This window comes from Chlorocebus sabaeus, chromosome 6 (assembly GCF_047675955.1).
Source record: "Chlorocebus sabaeus isolate Y175 chromosome 6, mChlSab1.0.hap1, whole genome shotgun sequence".
NCBI lineage: Eukaryota > Metazoa > Chordata > Mammalia > Primates > Cercopithecidae > Chlorocebus > Chlorocebus sabaeus.
In genome coordinates this window covers 29,808,489-29,829,324 of record NC_132909.1, presented here as the reverse complement: position 1 = coordinate 29,829,324, position 20,836 = coordinate 29,808,489, and the positions used below count along the sequence as shown (strand labels likewise).

The 20,836-nt window shown below is 42.7% G+C and overlaps 1 long non-coding RNA gene across 2 annotated transcripts in view; it reads right to left on the bottom strand.

Annotated features, from left to right (window-relative positions):
* The window catches only part of LOC103234414 (uncharacterized), a 47,862-nt gene extending 27,884 nt beyond the window's left edge, over nt 1-19,978 (bottom strand). Inside the window, exon 1 of one of the 2 annotated variants that reach the window (XR_005238216.2) lies at nt 19,881-19,978. This is a non-coding gene — a long non-coding RNA (uncharacterized lncRNA). The remainder of the gene's footprint in view (nt 1-19,880) is intronic. The other variant, XR_497602.3, reaches the window with a different exon arrangement.
* Nucleotides 19,979-20,836: the final 858 nt, after the last annotated feature.

The following is a 20,836-nucleotide window of genomic DNA, read 5'->3' as shown; positions in this document are numbered from 1 at the left end:
TAAATTGCAAAAGACTCTTCCATGGAGAAGGCACCAATTTAAATCTGCATAACAAACCTCACCCTTTTCTATCATGCTTTCCCTGGTCACCTCCCCAGGACTGGCCTCCCCCACAGTCTTCTTTCTTTGTTTTAGATGAAAATGGTACTTAAGCCTAAATTCAAAGTCATTTATTTTATATTTCCCCTTTTTTCCTGAGTATCTCCTGTGCATACATAAAGAATGCATGTTAATAAACTTCTGTTTGTTTTGTCTTTCTTTTTTCTTTTTCTTTTTTTTTTTTTTTTTTTACAGGGGATCCCAGCTAAAACCTTAGAAGAGCAGAGGAAAAACTACTGTTTCAACCCTTACCATAATCAACTTTATTGTGGTAAAGATTCACATTTATTGCAATATGTCTTATCTTTATGGAAATTAAAAAATCCAATCACAGAATCAAAACTTCAGAAATATAGCCAAATATAAGTGGAAATTTAATATACAATAAATGCAACATCTCAAATTAGTGGAGAAAAACAGAATTATTAAAAAGTAGTATTGGAAAAACCACATACCTATATGGTAAAAGATAAAATTGGATCTATTGATTACATTCAATACCAAAAAGTTCTAAATATATCATATATTTAAATGTAAAAAAAAGCAACAAAATAATTTTTAACACTTGGGTGAATTTTTCTATTATCTAGGAGTAAAGAAATGTTTTCCTAGCTAATATAAAATTTTAAAACATAAGAGAAATGTTTAGTAAATTTAAATAAAATATCTAAGATCTTAGTAGGATCGTGTCAGAGGCATTTGAACCGGTGACTCCATCTTGAGCAGGGGCTGGGTCAAATAAGGCTGAGACCTACGGGGCTGCATTCCCAGGAGGCCAGGCATTCTTAGTCACAGGATGAGATAGGAGGTCAGCACAAGATACAGGTCATAAAATCTTGCTGATAAAACAGGTTGAAGTAAAGAAGTCAGCCAAATTCTACCAAAACCAAGATGACAATAAAAGGGAGCTCTGGGCATCCTCGCTGCTAATTACACACTAATTATAATGCATTAGCAGTCTAAAGGATACTCCCACCAGTGCCATGACAGTTTACAAATGCCATGGCAGTATCACGAAGCTACCGTATATTGTCCAAAATGGGAAGGAACCCTCAGTTCCAGGAACTGCCCACCCCTTTCCTGGAAAACTCATGAATAATCCACCCCTTTTTAGGATATAATCAAAAAATAACTGTAAGTATCCTTAGTCCAGCAGCCTAAGCTGCTGCTCTGCCTATGGAGTAGCCATTCTTTATTCCTTTACTTCCTTAATCAACGTGCTTTCACTTTACTCTGTAGATTTGCCTCAAATTCTTTCTTGCTTGAGATCCAAGAACCCTCTCTTGGGATCTGGATCAGGACCCCTTTCTGGTAGCAATAGAAAAAATAAGCACATAGTCAAATGGCAAAACAGGATAAAATATTTGCAATGTATATTTCAGGAAATGAGTTGATCTACTTACTACATAAAGGACTTTTTAAAATGTTGGGGTGGGGAACCAATTACTTTATAACAGACTAGATGAACACACATTCCATAGAAACATAAACACAAATATCTCTTTAAAATATTTTGAAAGGTTAAACTCATAACTTGGAAATGCAGATTAAAAGTGTACTGAGTTTTGTGTCATCAGACAAAAAAAAATCTAAAAGTTTGATGACATATTTGGTTGGTGATTCTATGAGAAATGGGCCCTATGATAAATTGGCAGTGTAAGTGCAACATGGTATAGCCCAGGAAAGGAAAATTTGACAATATATAGTAAAACCATGTATGTAGTTATCCTTTGACTCAGCCATCCCACTTCTAAAGACCTAGCCCAAAGATGTACTGGGAAAGAAAAAAACAAACAAACGTGAAAAGCCATGTTAAAAGGCTATTCACTGTAGCACTATTAGAAATAGCAAAAACCCAGTTGCTCACCAGTAGGGAGTCAGTTGAACAGAGTACAGTGCACAACACAATTGAGTACCATGCAGCTGTGAAAAGGAAGGAGGGATCTCTTCATACACTATATGCAGTGACCTCCAGGATATTGTCAAGAGATTCTTAAAAAGGAAAGTCATGTGCTAGTATGCTGTCATGTACTAAAACAGAAAAATACAGAAACCAAAAAGGGGTGATATGTATGTATTCATCACCCCTTTTTAATATATAGATCTATATCAATGTTTGTGTATATATATACACACACATAGATAATGCATGTGTGATTGCCTTATATTAAAAAAGGAAAGATAAGAATGGTTACTGTATCTGCCAACTATATCTACAATAATGCTATGTGACAAACTACCCTAAACTCAGTGCTTAAAAGAATAGCCACTTACTCCCAAGTTCCCAGGCTTGTGGGTCACACTGGGTTTGTCTTCTTTCTTTGAGATGTGAGTCTGGGGTCAGCAGGGGAAGCTTTGCTTTAGGCAGTGGGTCTTCAAGGCAATGGGTGGAGCTCTGCTCAGGTATCTCACTTAGGGACCCAGCTGAAAGACAGGGCTACCAGAAATGAAACTGCCTTTGCAAAGATGATGACAGTGAGAGAAGTCTAGCATGGCTGACTCCATCTTGCTTCCAGCCTCACAGATTGGTTGTCTTCACTCATTCCTGCAGAGGCCAAGCTAACCACAGGAAGAATTTAGTTTATAGTTTAACTTTGTGGGAAAGATAAAAATATCTTTCCCTAAAACTGATCCCCGCCTTGTTTAGGGGCTGAAACCACCTTTGTAAGACTAACAGAAGGCCACAAGATTGTGGGAGAAGCCTGAATTCTGCTAGAATGTATTTGTAGTTTCTATAATTCCTTACTGCTCAGGAGTCATGTGGCCAGAGGGCACCAGATTTGTAACTTCCCCAGTTGCTCCTACAACGCCACTATTATAGAACCTAAAATTGGTCTCTTGATATATTTTTTAGTCTTTTGCATTCCGGCGACAGACTGACCCCACCTGGACTTGTGACTCATCACTCAACCAGTCCTATGGCCCCTACCCAGAGGCAGACACAGCACATGAGGACTGTTTCCCACACCCCTGTGATTTCACCCCCAATCAGTCAGCAGCACCCATTCCCCAGCCCCTGCCCAATAAACTATCTTTGGAAAACTCTAACCTCTGAGCCTTCAGAATGACTGATTTAAGTAGTAACTTCAGTTCTCCCATGTGGTCAACCTCATGTTAATTACACACTTTCTTTACTGCAACATCATGGTCTCAGTGGACTAGTTTTGTCTGTGCACTGGGCAGGAAGAACTCATTGGGCAATTACAGAAACATAGTCTTCCTCATGGCAGAGGAAGCTCCTGGAGGGATTAATAGAAGCATGACACACTTACTAAGGACTGGGTTTAGAATGAATGCAGTCACCTCTGCATGAATTCCACTGGCAAAATCAAGTTGTCAGGCCTGGCTCAACATTAGCAGGGTGGGGAGTACCATTCTTCCGTGAAGGCAGGGTAGGGGAAGGGGGTGAATATTTGCATAATGATAATATAATATAATATAAATAGGTATAAGGAAGGTAGAAGATTGAAAGCAAAATCAATGTTCTTAATTGTAAATTCAATGATTGGTATAATCCAGGGGTGGTAAACTGTGACCTGCAGGCTAAATCCATCCCAGGTCTCTTTTTATACTGCACATGAGCTAAGAAGTTTTATATTTTTTAAAGGCTTTGTGGAAAAGGAGGAAGAGGAGAAGAAATAGAGACTATTTGTGGTTTACAAGGCCTAACATATCAACTGTCTGACTCTTTACAAGAAACTATTTGATGAGTCCTGGCATAATCACACACAGAGGAAATATTCTAAATGCTTTTGAACACAATAATTTGATTGCATATTCCTGGTGGAATCTACTTTCTGATAAAAAGAACTTTAAAAAAGAATATTAAACTGTTTTCTGTCATACTTTTGGTATTAGCAATGGTATTGTTATGAGAGTATCATATATGTAATGTAGAATTAAGCAAATGATTAATCATGTAGTTTTTGTTGGAAATTTGCATTTTTATCTTTGGAAAAAAATACAGATATAAGATCAATAAGGTAAAGTCATACAGTCTTGAATTTGACTAAATTCAATAAACTAAAATCATATAGTCTTGAATTTGAGTTAAAAGTAGCAGTGTGACCTCATTTTATATTTTATCTTAACTTTTTTTTTTTCCTGGATCCTTGAAAATAATGACAAAGCAAGTATCCTAGACGAATAGAAAGATAGCCCATGTTCCTGGTTTGGAAGACTCAATTATGGTTAACATGCCGTTTCTCCCCAGATTTGTCCAAAACTCAGTCAGTCCAATTCTAGCATCAGGAATTTGCAGAAATTGATAATCAGATTCTAAAATTGATACGAAAATGCCAAATGTCAAATACCTGAAATATTCATAATAATTTTTTTAAAAAAGAAACATTTAGAGGATTGACATCTGATTTGAAGACATATATAATATGTGTTGATACAAAGCTGTATTAATCAAGAAAGGTAGTATTTGTATAAAAGAAAAAACAATAAATCTGTGGAACAGAATAAACTATCCAGAAATAGATCCACATATGAATGATCCAATGATGTTCAACCAGGATGCTAAGGTTATTCAATGGAGGAAAGACAGTCTTAACAACAATTGGTGCCAGAAGAACTATATATCCATATAGAAAAACAATTTATGTTAATCTTTCCCTTACATCATATAAAAGATAAAGATAACTCAATACATCATAGACATTAATTTAAAAACTAAAACTGTAAACTTCTGGAAGAAAACATAGGGAAAAAATCTTTGCAACTTTGGAGTTGGAAAGTTTTTTTTTGATAGGAAACAAAATGTATACGTTTTAAAAATATGCTTTTTGAAAGATACCTATGATATTGGTCTTCAACCCGGTTTTCTGACATACAACTCTTTTTGAAGATTAGAATCTCCAAAATGATGTCTTTTGTATGCTAATGAGTTGACTGGTAGCTGGGGGACCCTAGGTAGCTTCAGAATGGGAACAGTTATCAGAAAGACCAAGGCAGGATTTCAGGGTCAGGACTTTAAACCACACCCCACAACAGCTGGGAAGAGAAGAGACGCTGAGGGTTAAGTTCATCACCAATAGCCAATGATTTAATTAATCATGTCTATGTAATGAGACTTCCATTCAAACCCAAAAGAACAAGGTTTGGAGAGCTTCTGGATAGCAGAACATGTGGAGGTTGCTGGAGGGCGGTGTGCCCAGGGAGAAAGTGGAAGCTCCATGCCTCTTCCCCACTACCTTGCCCCATGCATCTCTTCCTTTGTGTTCTTTGTAATATCCTTTATAATAAACTGATAAATGTAAGTGTTTCCCTGAGTTCTGTGATGCACTCTAGCAAATTAATTGAACCCAAAAAGGGGGCTGTTGGAGTCTTGATTTATATAACTAGTCGTTCAGAAGTTCTGAAGGCCTGAACTTGCAACTGGTGACTGAAGGGTGCAGTGGTCCCCCTCACAGGCTCAGTGACTGAGCTCTTAACCCGTGAGATCTAAACTGTCTCTAGGTAAACAGCGTTGAATGGGAGGAGGCCCAGGTCCTGTCCACTGCAGGCTTGATTGCTTGCTCATTGGTGGGGAGAAATTCCCACACGTTTGGTCACAGAAGTCCTCTGTGTTGATTATTGTGTGGAATGACAGCAAAGGAGAAACAGATTGAGTTTTTCCACCTTCAACACCATGAAGAAAATTAAAAGGAAAGACCCAGTTCAGGAGAAAATATTCTTTAAATGTTCATTTGATAAGGAGCTTGTCTTAAGAATATATGAAGAACTTTTACAATTCAATAAAAAAAAACCTGATTTTTTTTTTTTTTTTTTTTTTTTTTTGAGATGAGGTCTTGCTCCATCACCTAGGCTGGAGTGCAGTGGTGCCATCTCATTTCACTGAAACCTCTGCCTCCCGGGTTCAAGCAATTCTTCCCCTTCAGCCTCCCAAGTAGCTGGGACTACAGGTACATGCCACCATGCCTGGCTAATTTTTGTGCTTTTAGTAGAAACAGAGTTTTGCCATGTTGCCTAGGCTGGTCTCAAACTCCTGTGCCCAGGTGATCCACACTGATCCAGCACTCCTGTGCTCAGGCCTCCCATAGTTCTGGGATTACAGGTGCGAGCCACCGTGCCCAGCCAAACTCTAATTTTTTTAATGGGCAATGGATTTGAATAGATACTTTACTAAGTAATGTAATAAAAGGCAAGTAAGCACATTAAAAACCTATAATCAGATGATCTTCAATGGGTGAACAGATTATTGGCACATGATGGCGCATCCATACCATGAAATTCTACCTACCAATAAAAAGAAATGAACTATTGACAAATGTGGTAACTTAGATGAATCTCCAGGTAATGGTGCTAAGTGAGAAAAGCCAATCCCTAAAGGTCATATACTATATAATTCCTTTTGTTACACATTCATAAAATGACAAAATTATAGAAATGGAGAACAGATTGGTGGTTACCGGGGATTAGAGACTGGCAGGCAGAAGTCAGGGAAGCGTGGCTATGAAAGGGCAGCAGGAGGGAGCCTTGTGGTGATGGACATGTTTGGAATCTTGGCTGTGCTAATGTCAGCTTTCTGGCTGGTTATTGTGCTATGGCTTTGTAATATGGTACCATGAGGGGTAAGCAGGGTAAAGGTGCACAGAACCTTTCTGTATTTACTTTCTAACACTTCATGTGAATCTACAATTATCTTAAAATTAAACATTTAATTTAAAAATCCTTGCAAATAAAGGAGAAAAACCAAAGCCTGTGTAATGCCTTTCCTGTATGCATGCTTTCTCAGTGGAACCACAAAATTGATGAGGGAAAGTTTCTTTTTATGAACATATTTCAGCTGACAAATGAAGAAGGTGTGATACGGCTAGACTATCCCCATGTGTAACCTTCTGTGAGGTGACAGATTATGACGTGATCATCGATGGCTGTGAACATCACACAATAAGGCCTTATGAACCTCAGGCAGCACCACCTCTAAAGCAGTCTTGCCACGAAATCTTAAACCTGGATCTGATCAAGCATCTGGACTGGCTTATGGATATCGAGAAAATGTAGAGGACAGATGAGTACGGGAAATGTCTCCGTGGGGCAAAATTCACAAAATTCAGATTGTTGGAAACTCTCCAGGACCAAAGGTCTATATTGTTCAAAAACAACAACAGTGAAGAAAAAAAAAACTGCCAAAAAGAAAAAATACAGAGGGAGAAGGTAAATTAAAGGAAACATAAGAGTTATACCCATCAATTACAATGAGTAGGTCTGTTTTGGCCCCAGGTTCAAACAAACCATGTAAAAATTTTAAGAGCATCCATATGACAATTGGGAAAATGTGAACACTGACTCCATGTTTGATGTTATTAAAGAATTATTAACATCTTAGGTGTAAAAAATTGTATTATGGGTATAACTTTTTAAAATCAGGTATTCGTACCTGATTTGTACATTTGTACATTGTCCATTTTGTACAATTGTACAAAAAACATTTGTATAGATACATACTGAAATATTCATACATCAAATTATAAAAATCGGAACTGGCCACTCATCTATAATTGTTGAAGCTGGGTGATTAGTACATGGGTAGGGGGCCACTATACTAGTCTCTCTGCTTTTGTACATATTTGAAATCTGTAGTAAAATTTTTATTTTAGGAAATATAAACAAAGTAATTTAATATTCCCTATATTGGCCTCTGCAAAACTAATATCTCCTGTAACTTGGGGATCTTGGAGCTTTTTATGCATGGCATAAAAATGACAATGTACATCCCTCTCCCCGCAGGACACAGAACACATTTATGAGTCTTTTCACCCTCATCTCATTGGAGATTTTATTGGGTGAAGAATCCTCAGTAGGCACGAAATTCATTCTCACAAGCAGAGAGATGCATTATGCTCCATTTATTGCTCATCCTAAATTATAAACATTTCCAGTGAATGTAAAGGAAGATGTGATTGAAAAGGACTCTATGAAGACAGGATGTTTCTGTACAGTCCTTGCATCTGCTCACCTATTCCAAACTTTCCAGGGATTTTACCAGAGGTTTAAGACATTCTCCCGAGAGTTCGCTGTAGAGGGATTTTTCTTAACTAAGGAGTGCAAGTAGCAAGCAATAGCCCACCCAATTGGAGACCAAAAAGAAGGGTGTCAGTGTTCCCAGTGTTATAAAACAAAAAAGACATCACCCTGGACACCTCTGAGAGTTATACAAGTGGATGTACACAGCCCCCGCCTTATTTGAGTTCAAAAGGAAGGTGGGTTTTGAAAGAAGAACAGGGAGAGTAGATCTCTCTGGATCTTCTGATGCTCACAACAAAGAGCTCAAGGTATCTGAGTCAACTCTTGAGGCTTCTTTGAATAGAGGGATGAAGAGAGCATATGACAAGCTTGCCAACAGGTCCCAGAAGTTTTAAGAGAAAATAACAGATTGCTCTTTGCAAAACAAACCCAGCTGGGTGCATGGAGCCCCAGTAGATAGGAAGTGAAGAAAACATCAACGTTCTGAAATTTTAGACAGGTGCACCTTATGGATACTAATCTGTGCTCCCCATAAAATTCTGTGCCCAGGTCAACTGGCCAGGGACAACTGGCTCACCAGGAGGCCTATATATCATCTTCTCCAGGCCCTAATTACAGCTCTATGCAATAGGACTCAGCCAAGGAGGTGGTTCGGTTCCTACATGTGGTTTTGTCCACTGGGTCCCTTGAGGTCCATGGTAACCTCTTCCTTATTCTCTATAGGCAGATCACACTTTATAATAAGATCAGAGGCAGAGAACTTTGACAACTACCCCCTTGCCCTCTGGCCCTGGGGTCAGGGCTACTCAAACAACACCTACTATCCCAAACCCGAAGTGTAGATTTTGGCACTGGTAGAGGAATAGCAGCTATTGTTGACACTTGATCTTGTGGGCCTGGAATTCCCACTATGTTTTCACAACTCGGAGCCTATTCCTGCCACCTCTATCAGGGAAGATAAATGGGCATGAATAATGGGCAGACGAGTTTCCCAAAAGCCCAGACAGGCTGCAGGGAACACGTAATGAGCAGACAGTGCGGTTCATGCTGGGCAGCTCAGGTTTATCCAGGCCTCATCCTCACTCCCTTTATCTACTGATAATTGGACCCAACAGGACCATTCTGAATCATTTTTCTCTCTTCAGTTATTCTTCAGTTCTACTCAAAGGGTCAGTTTAGGGCATAATTAAAGTCAATTACTTTCTGAAAGGCCATCAGGACAACCGTTAGAGAAAACGATAGTAGCCCCGGACTTGCTGTAGGAATTATTAGCTTGTCAGCCTCCAGGCTCATGGAGACAAATGATCAAAAAGTTAGAGAGATGCAGATGTTCACCTATTTGTTCACTTATTCTTTCATTGTGAGTGCACATGTGTGGGTGTGTGTGACATTTATGAGCCAGAGGGCAGGAGCCAGCGACACAGTGGTGCAGAGAATAATTGTATTCCCTGCCTTCATGGGGCATACAGCTTGGTGGAGGACACAGATGTGAATTCAGTAATTGCCCTAATAAATATTCTCCTACAGATGAAGAAATATGATACGATGTGATGGACAACAGAGACTTATATGGTGGGGTCTGGGCTGGTCTTTCTGAAGCTAAGACTGACAGGATGAGCAGGAGTTTACCACACAAAGAGGAGTGGAGGGGTTTCCCAAACACATCTCAGCACAAACTGTTGTCTTTGCTGGGAGCTGAAAAAAGATAGTGTAGCCAGAGACCATTAGGTGAGACGCTGGACATGAGATACAACCTCAACAGGTGGAAGAAGGTCATGAGAGATGAACAGAGGAATATAGTACAGCAGAGAAGATGCAGAAGCTGACGTCAGGGTGTTTTAGTTTGAAACCAGTAGCCACCCTGTTCCTCTCCCATGTGGTCCCATCATGGGCCTCTCGGGTCTGGGATAAGAGGTTAATGTATATCTTACACCCTAAGCAGGGGTGGTTCCTGCACTTTAGCAAAAAGCTAAGGAACTAGTTAAAAGAGATGGAAATAATGAAGAAATAGGACAAAGACTTTGAAGATCAAAGCTCTCGGGCTATTCTCTTTTTAAAATTTTTTAATTTAAATTTCCTTTTATTTTTATCAAGAAGAGTCTCACTATGTTGCCCAGGTTGGTCTCCAACTTCTGACCTAAAGCAGTCCTCCCACCTTGGCCTCCCAAAGTGCTGAGATTACAATGTGAGCCACCACATCCGGACTTCTGGGATGTTTCTCAAAGAAACATTGAATGCCAAGATTGGTTTTGTGCCACATGCCAACTTCACAGAAGCCAGTCTATGAGCCACCAGCTCCACTCAGCAATTACATCTTCTGGAGCTTTAGCTCAATTCCTGTAGACACACCACTGCTTGTGGCCTGACTCTTTGCCACCCAAGTGTACTCAGCCCCCGCTGGGGAGTCTGCCAGGCTTGCATGGCTCCCACTGCACTTGCTGTGCTGGGACCGAAAACAGTTTTTGTTCTCCTAGCTTAACTCCACTGGATTCATGGAAGCTCTGGCCTCCTCAATGGTTGTCCTGGGACAGGGAAGCTGGTTAGAATAATTAACACATTGGTGGTCCGTAATGTGAACTTTGACCAGTAGGAGACAGAGAATGGAAAAAAGCCAGCAGATAAATCATCTGGCCTTCCTCTCCTATGACGGACTGTTCTGAGCCACAGTGCTTCACATGTCTTCCCTACAGATGTCCCACATGACTTCAGCAACCAGCTGGAGTTCTGGAAAAACCATGGCCATTCTGGTAACACATGACCTTGTATTTGCTTTCTCTCCTTCCTGTTTTATCTCCCTGCATCCCTTACTTTGGTTGTTGGGATTGCACCTCCCAGTAAAGCATTAGCATGTCGGCTCTGCTTGGGACTCTGTTTCCTGGGTTAAGATTCTGACTCCTGAATGCTGAGGCAGTGAGTTGAGAAGGATGAGTCCAGGCTGGACTCACACCTGGTGAACAAGAGTGCTGTGGTGCATGAATGAGTTCTTCCACAGGTGTGAGAAAAGATACTTAGTACATGCCACCCCTGAGCCATCCTTCTGTGGCAAATGTGTGCTTAAAGTCAGCAGTTCCCTAAATACACTTGAGATCACAGATGAAGCAAAATCAGACTAGCTCCCAACATATAAAAGCACAATAGGAAAGAAATATTTGGTGGTGAGAAGTTCATAGCTATGAGCAAATTAGGCAATCCCTCTGTGAGACCCAGCATGCACTGTGGGAGAAGTTGAAAACAAAAACATGGATAAAATTGCTTAATGGATTATAATAATATGCATGACTGTGTGCCAGGCAGTGTACTAAGACTTTCTTGTTTCATCCCATTTGCTTATTATAACAGTACTATAAGACATACACTCCTACAAACCCTTATTTCACAGAGGAAGAAACAGGCCCAGAGAAGTTGGGTAACTCATCCAAGGTCACAGAGCTGAGTCAGGCTTGGATCCCAGGAAGGCTGGTTTTGAATTTCATGCTTCTAACCTGAGTACTGACTGTACTGCTTGGTGGAGTTCTCTGCTAGTCGTAACTTTCAGGCAGAGATGAGCACTACTGAGATCACATGCCTGTTTTGAGGGGCTAATACCAGGACGGAGATTAGACTTTTCTGTCTAATCTGTAGTTTGTCTCTTCCATGAGTCTTGGGATCAGAACCCTGAATCAGAGAGAGACGGATACTGGGCAAGGTAGATGTGATGGTCTGAATGTGTTTCCCACACAGCATGTATTAGAATCCCCAACTCAGCAGTGTCAGGAGGTGGGCTTAATGGGAGGTGTCTAGGTCATGGGGGTTCCACACTCATGAATGAATTAGTGTCCATTATAAAAGGACACTTGCTCTTTTTCCGTCTTTCTCCCTCTTGCCTTCTGCCACGGGTAATGCAGCGAGAAAGCGCCACCAGATGCAGCCCCTTGATCTTGGACTGCCCAGCCTTTAGAACTGTGAGCCAATTAAATGTTTTCTTTGTAAATTACCTGGTCTCTGGTATTCTGTTATAGCAGCACAAACAGGCTAAGATCGTAAGACAGTAGGGAAACAAGCTCCAGATGTACTTGAAGTCTCTTATTCTTAATTTAGGAGTTAAAGAGCAATCCCCTCCAGTTACCATTAGAAATGCTTCTTCCATATCAAATATTGTGGGATAGCCTAAAACACCTTTCAATACTTCTCCAAAATTCAACAGATACGATTTCCACAGACTTCACTCACAGGGGCTCCAGTAGAAGAGGAAGAGGCTTGGGTTTAATTGAAGGTGGCCTCAGACATCTGTGAGGAACAGCCCTTTTAGAGACACATTCCTACAAAGAAAGCGTCAGAATTATTATCCTAATACGTGGACATCCACTGTTCCTTCAGCACTATCGAAATGCAGAGACCATGGGGAGACGCAGGGAGAGGGCTCTGCACAGTGCGGCCAACTTGCCAAGTTGAAGACAGACAACCTCCATGGAGCAGGGACTTCAATTAGTTAATTCCCCACCCCCATTGTCGCTTACTAACATGGGACACTGATTAAAAATTAGATTCTCTGCACGGGGCTTAACTTATAATTTAAGAACTTTTGCTGTACAACCATTGCAAAAACAATTACATAAAGATTAATTAGCAAATTCCCGAAACAGTAGTAAACAGCAAAGTAGTTTAATTAAAACTATTATCTCCAAAATCTGAACGTTAATAACAGTTGTAGCCCAGGGAGAAATAAGAGGCACACTGGCACAGAGTGGGGTAAAGGGAGGATGTCCTTCGACACCAGCCCAAGTGTCGGCCCACGTCTCCACGGCTGCTGTGCTGTTAATTACACTCCAGAACTCTCTGGCCACCGCGTCTTGAGAGTCCCCAGGCTCCTCCTGTGGGCCTCTGCATCTGTGGCCTTGACAAACGTGTCATTGCTGGCCTGCCTCCAACAAGAGGCCTTTAGCCCTCAGAAGAGAGGTAGGCAGCAGGGGGCATGAACAAGACTTTTTAGTGGGGAATTCATAAAATTTGGATTTGTCAGAAGACATCTGTAACGATGACTCTTGTCCTTCAGAAGACACTGATAAATTTAACCCAACCCAGACCCCTTAACACAAACTCTGAAATAAAAGTTTGGCAAAGGAAGCCAGTGAGAATGAAATGTAACAATAGCAACTATGCAGCCAGCACACACACTGTACGATCACAGGGTCACAAGATCCTTACGAAGCCACACTGTCTTCATTCTGTTATTATTTACTTATTTATTTATGAGACAGGGTCTCGCTCTGTTGCCCCAGTTAGAGTCAGTGACACAAGGTAGTGTGAGGTGCTCAGTGCAGCCTCTAACTCCTGGCTCAAGTGATCCTCCTACCCCAGAGTCCCCAGGGACTGGGACTACAAGCACACGCCACTAAGCTCAGTTAATTTTTTTTTTTTTTAATTTTTTCTAGAGATAGAGTCTGACTACATTGCCCAGGCTGGCCTCAAACTTCAAGCCTCAAATGATCTTCCTGCCTCAGCCTCTCAAAGTGCTGGGATTACAGGCGTGAACCACTGCACGCTGCCATATTACCTTTATTCTTAAGCCAAAGTCACTCGCTTAGCCTCGTGCATGGGGAGTCTTCTCTTTTCAACTCTAAAGCCCATTTGTTCACCTCAATACCACACAGATGCCCTTTGTGGTGCAACATTTAGCCCAATGAAGGCTAATTGTGTGAGTCTCACCATTGTGTGAGTCTGGCGTGAAGTATGACCTAGACTTGACAATGATGGATTTCTCCAAAGAACACCTTCAGCAGGGAGATCCCAAATCAGAGAGACCTTACCTTCACCTGGGACAGCCAATGTCTGCACAGCTCCACACGAAGCACCAGTTACTGTGGAGGGGTTGACCTGGGCCTGGAGTCCAGGACAGACTGAGGACTGCCCCTCTTCCAGTCCCCTCCCTAAGTGTCAGTCCCTGAGTTAGACACTGTCACAGGGGAAGGCTAGGAAGCCACCTTCTGACTCACCACACCCATTCCAGCCATGCCCTCTCACCCTGGCAAGCACCCAGGGACTGTATGTTGATTTGTCTCTCCCCTAATACAAGGCCCTGTCCTCCACCAGCAGAGCCAGACTGTCTGCCTGTAAGCCTGGCTTTTTATTCTGCTGCACTCCAGAAATTATGCAAATCACGGCTATTAGTATAACAGCTTTGCAGAATTCAGAAGAAAAAGGCAAAAAAAAAAAAAAAAAACCCCACCACGATTCCAAAATCCCTGTGCTTGGTTAAAAGACCATGAATTTCCCCATTGTCCTCACTCACTCTCTCGTCAATATGAGATGTGTGCATCTGAAGCCTGCTTTTCAGTCATATGAACATCTATAAAAGAGACATCAGTCAGCAGAAACCTCTGGAACTGCAACATGAAAGAGAATGAGGGAAAAGCCCAACTCCAGCCAGGATGGAGAAGAGACAAAAGGCGAGATGTAGGAGGTGGCCCCGGAAGGCCCAGGCGGGGGTCTCTAGAGGAACCTAGGAAGACTCAGGTGTGGGACAAAGTTCCAGTGTGCTCTGAGCACTCTCGCTGTCCTTCCAGAGGGCCTCATTCCCCTTCTCATTCATCTCACTCACCACACTGGAAGCCTCCGGAGGGCAGAAGCTGCACACGTGTGCCCGGTCCCTTCCACAGCCCTGAGCAATGAGCAGGCACAGAGGTGGGGCCAGGGGAGGGCATGGAGAAATTAAGCTCCTTTGCTCACTCACTTCAGGGAGACCACAGTGGTCTTGTTCCCTGTGAATGGACTGAGTTGCTTCTATCACTCAGAATCCCCAAAGGAACAGGTGGCGCATAGACATCAGAGGATTCAATAACCTGACAATTTGCAAAGATTTCGGTGGAACAGTGACAGCAGAGGGACGTGATCCCAGGTGCTCAGAAGGAGGAAGCTGCCTTGAGAGCAGGGACTCAGCCAGCCCAAGGTGGCCCTGGAGGGAGGACACAGGAGGAATGAAGGCCCTGTCTCCTTCTGCCCTCCTCCCAAGGGCCCTCCAGGAGCTGAGGGAGCAGAGGCAAGGAAGCAAACTGGGTCATCCCTCCATGTCACCTCCCGAGGCCCAGAGCAAGACAGAAAAGCTTCTGGGCCAGGCTCTGGCGGCACCACTTGGATATCCTCTGTAAGATGAAGACAATGGTCCTGGGAGAGCACAGCCAAACGCCTGGCGCCCTGGCCCACGTTGCCTCCCAGGTTCCCTCTCATCAGAGGTCCATGACAGCTCCTGCACCTGGCTCTGATGCTGTCCCACCTCGGGGTCATTCCACTTTCTGCTACGGGGCCCTGTCTGATTTCACGAGAGACCTCTAGGTCCGCATTAAGACAGCCCAGAGGTATGGGCTTATCATCCCTGGGGATAGGCAGTAGCAGATGGTGGATATGCAGTCCTGCTTTCCATCTTTCAGGTGGAGAATTCTGGAAGACATCCTGTCCATGTCTTGGTGGGTCCTGGTGGACTTGAACTCCTGCCGTCCATGGCAGCAACTTTATTCATGTGCCGTCCCTGTCTCACTGTCCTTATACCCTCACTCTCATTTCCTGCAGTCACCTTCAAATAAGCAACCTGCACCCAAGACATTTTCTGGGGCTCTGCTTTTTGAGGAACTCAACTAAGACAAGTGAAAGCCAATAAATGGCACTGAGAGAGTTGATTACCGATATAAAAAATTATAATGTCAGATTGCTACCTCGTGCCATACATACACACCAATTCTTGATGGAATAAAAAGTTCATTGTAAAAACCCAAAGCCTAAAATGTTTAGGAGCATATATTTATGAGTTTGGAATAGGGAAGGATATTTTAAATAAGACATAAAAACTGCTAACCACTCAAAAATTGATCACGATTATGACCTCGTAATTAAGAGCTTCTGTTTATCAAATGATACCATGAATAAACTGAAAAGCAAGCTATGAACTAGAGAAGGTATTTGCAACCCTCCAATAAGGGAGGGTTATTTAGTATATCCTAAGAAAAATCAAAAAGGAGCAAGATTTTTAAATTGTAGGTAACAGAAGAGGGTAAATATATAAAAAATTCAAAATTAGTCATCAGATAAATGCAAACTAAGACCCAAAGTAACCATCAAGAAAGGCAATAAAATGTGGCAGTTGAGAGCAAAGTCATTATGTCTGGTGGAGTTGAGCCCTGGCTTAAACCTGTGGGTGCCAACTATGTGATCTTGCTGATGTCGCTTTCCCACTCTGTGGACAATAGCTTTCCATGCATTAAACAGGAATAACAGTAGTTCCTGCCTCCTTAGGTTGCTGTGTTACATGGAAGAAGACATGCAAAGCTCTTAGCACAGGTGCTTCACAAACAGTAAACATGCAAGCTATTTTGAAAAACCATTTCCAGGCGACTCAGAGATTATGTAATGGGTGCTTAATGGGAGCACAACAGTACAGGTTTTTTATTTCGTGTGATCCAAAATATTGCACTTAAATAACATGTGGGTGACCTCACAGGAAGGAATGGGTTCTGCCAGCAGTGGGTCTTGTACCGTACTGCAGCCTCAAACACAGAGGTATGCATTAAGCTACATGTGAGCCCTCACGATAAAAGAGATCTGAAAATAAATTGTGTATTTAATTCAGAGGGACTCCAGAGCTGCTCTTCTGGGATTGCAGCAGAAATCCTGGAGAAAGCTTAAGATTTGGGATTTTAGATCTTTATGCATCATTTACATCCACACAGAAAGGGCGTTTCAGGGACTGTGCACCCACAGAGCAGTGCAAACTGGCCCACCCTGCGGCAGCCAAGACCTCCCAGAGCAGGTAGCCGTGCTGAAGGGGAACAGCAGCTCCCCGATGGCCTCCAAAGGACTCAAAACAGAAAGTGAAGATATATCAATGGCCTGAGACAATTCTGGCAATGATGTTCATATGGACATTACGTTCCTGAACAGCAAGGGAACTCTGTGAAAGGAGGGAACAGTGAACTGGGGGCCTAGATTCCAGCCCTCTCTACTCTGAGGAGTCTCTGTGACACCTTTCAATGAGGGAGAATCATTTCTAGACTTCCTGGGGTTGGACTGAGGATCTCCAGAAGCAACCAACTTATATTCAGCATACACCAGATGCCAGACACGGCGTGAAATTATTTGTATATATTTTCTGGTTCAATCCAAAGAACTGCTCTATAAACAAAGCTACCAGGACCTGCAGAGGATCAGGGTTAGGAAGTGGTGAAGCTGGTATTAGACCAAGCCTAGGTGAAGTCATGTTTGAGAAAGCACTGAAAGCTGAGTACAGTCAGAGGATTGTTTCCAAAGTTAGGCCCAAGTGGGCTTGTGAGAGCAGGCATCACCGCCAAAACCAAACAGTGACCCTCAAGGCATTGGAGGCAGACCCCAAGCAAACCTGCACATGCTGGGAAAGGCCCGAGGCCGGGAGGAGGAGGTATTCTCTGCAGCTGCTCAGTCTGTTCATTCTGCACAAGGAGTAGCGCTAGCTGCTAGGATACCCTAACAGCTCTGGGGCACGCAGGGCATTTACTCCAGGCTCTGCAGCAGGAACACCCATCATGGGGAACGCCCACTATGCATAGCCATCTGGGGCCTCATGCTTCAAGCCACAAGCCTGCCCCACCTGGGCCCTCAACCCCACCTGTAAGGTACGAGCAAGTGTTCACTCTTACCTCCCATAAAAAGAAGTGAGGAAGAAAATCGCCCGTGGTGTGTAGGGGTTTGTGTGTCTGTGCATGTGTGTGTCTGCGCAAGCATGTGTGTGTGTGCATGTGTGGTTTCTGCGTGTGTGTGTGTATGTGTGGCTTTAGTTGACAGTGGCAGTCCAGGTCTGCAAGTTCTAAGGTGCAGGCCCACATCTCTCTAGAAAGGACAGTCAGAACCACATTAATCGTTGTGTTGCAAGTACTCCATGCCTCGCACTGTTCTCAGCGCTTCACATAAACTAATTCACTTACTTCTCCCAATAACCCTATGAAGCAGGTGCTATTTTTATCCCGGTGTGGCTTACGGAAAAATGAAGGTGCATAGAGATTTCATCTTTATCCAAGATTACCCAACTAACAAGTGGCAGCACTGAGATCTGAGCATGAAGAGCCAGGCTCCAGGGTGCTTTACCTGAGATGGAGACACACTGAACTTCTGCCCCCTACTCTCATATGCCTGGGTGACGGAGGACACACAGGAGGTTGATTTTAATTGTACTTCCTGTGAACGCACAATTCGCCAAAATCATAAGAATTCCATCCAATGTGAAAAGCACATATTTGCAACTCACTGGGGTGTCATACGTCATGAAAATAAACAGAGATGCTGCCCTCAGGAGGTTCAGGATAGGGGCGCAGTCAGGATTGCATGAGGGCTCCAGGAACCCTCCTGAGGACTGAAGGCACCCCTGGCTCCCAGGCCCCAGACTTCAAAAGCCCAGAGTGTTCTGTCTCCTGACAAGCCACTGGGGATCCAGGGACAGGTTCTTTACTTGGGAACTGGCTGAAGGCCAGCTCCACTCATGCCACTGCCAGGTACACACTCTGCTTGCTACCAGGAAGATCTCAGAACAGGAAGCTCCCCCGGAGGGGAGGGAGGAGACGCTAAAGTCCAAAGACAGCGTGGAGTGGACAGGGGGCATGGCAGAGAGAGGAGAGGAGAGGCGCAGCCGGGCTGAAGCCTCAACTCTGAGAAGAGCTTGGGAACCGCCTTTGTTCCTGTGTACGTTCAATTGGCCAACTCACTACTAAACACCACTGTGTTCTAAGGCCTGGGGAGAAAGTGGATTAAAAAAGGCAAGCTTCCTGCTTGCATGAAGCTAACATTCTAGAAAAGAAGACAGGCCATAGGTGGACCGTCCCACCGGCCTGTCCACCTTCCTCATCTACTCTCTCCAAAGGTCAAATACGGCCACCCTCAGAGTGCATCACAAGGGGAGGGGAAGAGACAGGCACCCCCAGATCACCAGACATAAGCTAAAAATGAGAGAAATGGGCACACTAGAAGTCCGGTCCCCAATGTGCAATGTTCCCGTGGAGCAAGCATGCATCTGAAATATAACAGTATTTTTAAAATGGAGAAAGAGACAGGAATAGCACCCGGAACACACTCTGCAGAGAAGTGGGCCCTGGCATGCGCTACGTTGTTCAAAGAAACATCGCCGCCCTACCTGACATTCTTAGGTATCCCCTGGCTTCTAGGAAAACCTGTCACCAGTGAGCAGACATCAGGGCACAGACTGGGCCCGGTGTCACAGTCACTGTGGCCAGGGCTTCTGGCTACAATGGTTGAGTGAGTCCAGGAATCTGTTCTGGCCCCATCTAAATGGTGCTATTTTAATGCTAGATTTCCTTGAGGTAATGAAACAAAAACAGGGAAACAAAGGGAAAGGATAATAGTCATAAATCACTAACCTAGGAGTCCAAACCCCCATTTAAAAGTAACTTGGAAGGTTAAAATTAAAAGGCAGATGTAGAAGCAGTGTTGAAATCCACAAAATAAAAAACTTTGCTGTGCCCAAGAAAGACTCAAATCCACTGTTTGCCTCTGGAGCCCCAACTAAAATAAATGAGGAAAGGCCACCACTTCCACCAGGGAGGGCAAATATGCGCCCCTTCCTGGGCCAGTTCTCCCGGAGAGCTGCTGGGAACTTTGGACACATCTTCCCTGGAAGAAAAGAGGCTGTGGTCAGCTCAGTGCCCGCAGAGAGGACGGTGGCCACCGCTACAGGTGGCATTCTAGACCTAGTCGATGTTTCGGAATCTCAGAGAAAATGAAAATGCCCACAGACATCTACAGAGGAAAAGAAATAAGAAGAAAATAAGAATTGTAAAAGAAATAGAAATCTTTCTGACCTCAGACTCCTCTGCAGCGTTAAGTGTTGGAAGCAATAGAGTCCTGTTCCGGGAAAACCAGGAGGAAGAGCTGTAGCAAGCTGTTTGTCACGTCTGAGAGGAACAGAAAGGGCAGTTCGAGAAGTGGAGGAAGTTAGATAAGACCAGTCAGTGGAAATCATGAGAAACGACAGAGATTAGATCAGAACACATTTGGAAAGAAAAACATTAACATGATTTAGTAAGTTGGAGAGTTGACCCTTTGAAGAACCCAATAAAGTACAAAACTTTAACAAATCTAATTAAGAAAAAATAGAAATAAAGAAAATTGGAACTAAGGAAAGAGACATAACATATGCTGATAAAAGTAATTATAATTATGAGATAATATTATGCACAGTTATATGCTAATAAATTCCATCAACATGTAAAAATGTAACACTTAGTGAAAATAATAAATTAGGAAAAATAGCTCAAGAGGAAGTAACACCCTAGAACGAAGCCATAGCCATGGAAGAGACAGGAAAGTGTTGTCAGTACACTGCCTTGGAAAGTATTTGGAGGTGATGAGACTTTATTATTAGTGCATGCTGTCTGGACTTCATGGAATAGATAAATTGCATACTATAAAATTTACAGCAGAATCTAGAAGAAAATGAAAGGCAAATCCATTTACTTTATGAAGAAATTCTATTAACCAAATTTGGCAAAAATAGCATGAAAAATGGACTCACCAGCACTTCCCAAAATACAGTGGTGGGGAGGCTTTTCTTAACAATAATGGCAAAGGAAGAAATCATTAGGAACAAGATGGATAAATGTAATTAAGTTTAAATGTAAAACCTCGTATCGGAAAACACTGTAGTAAAATTCCAAGGGAAATGACAAACCAAAAACCATTTGTAAGAAATACAAGAAAGGATTAGTTATTAACACATTAAAAAAATCCTCTCACAATTACAAAAACACTATATAAC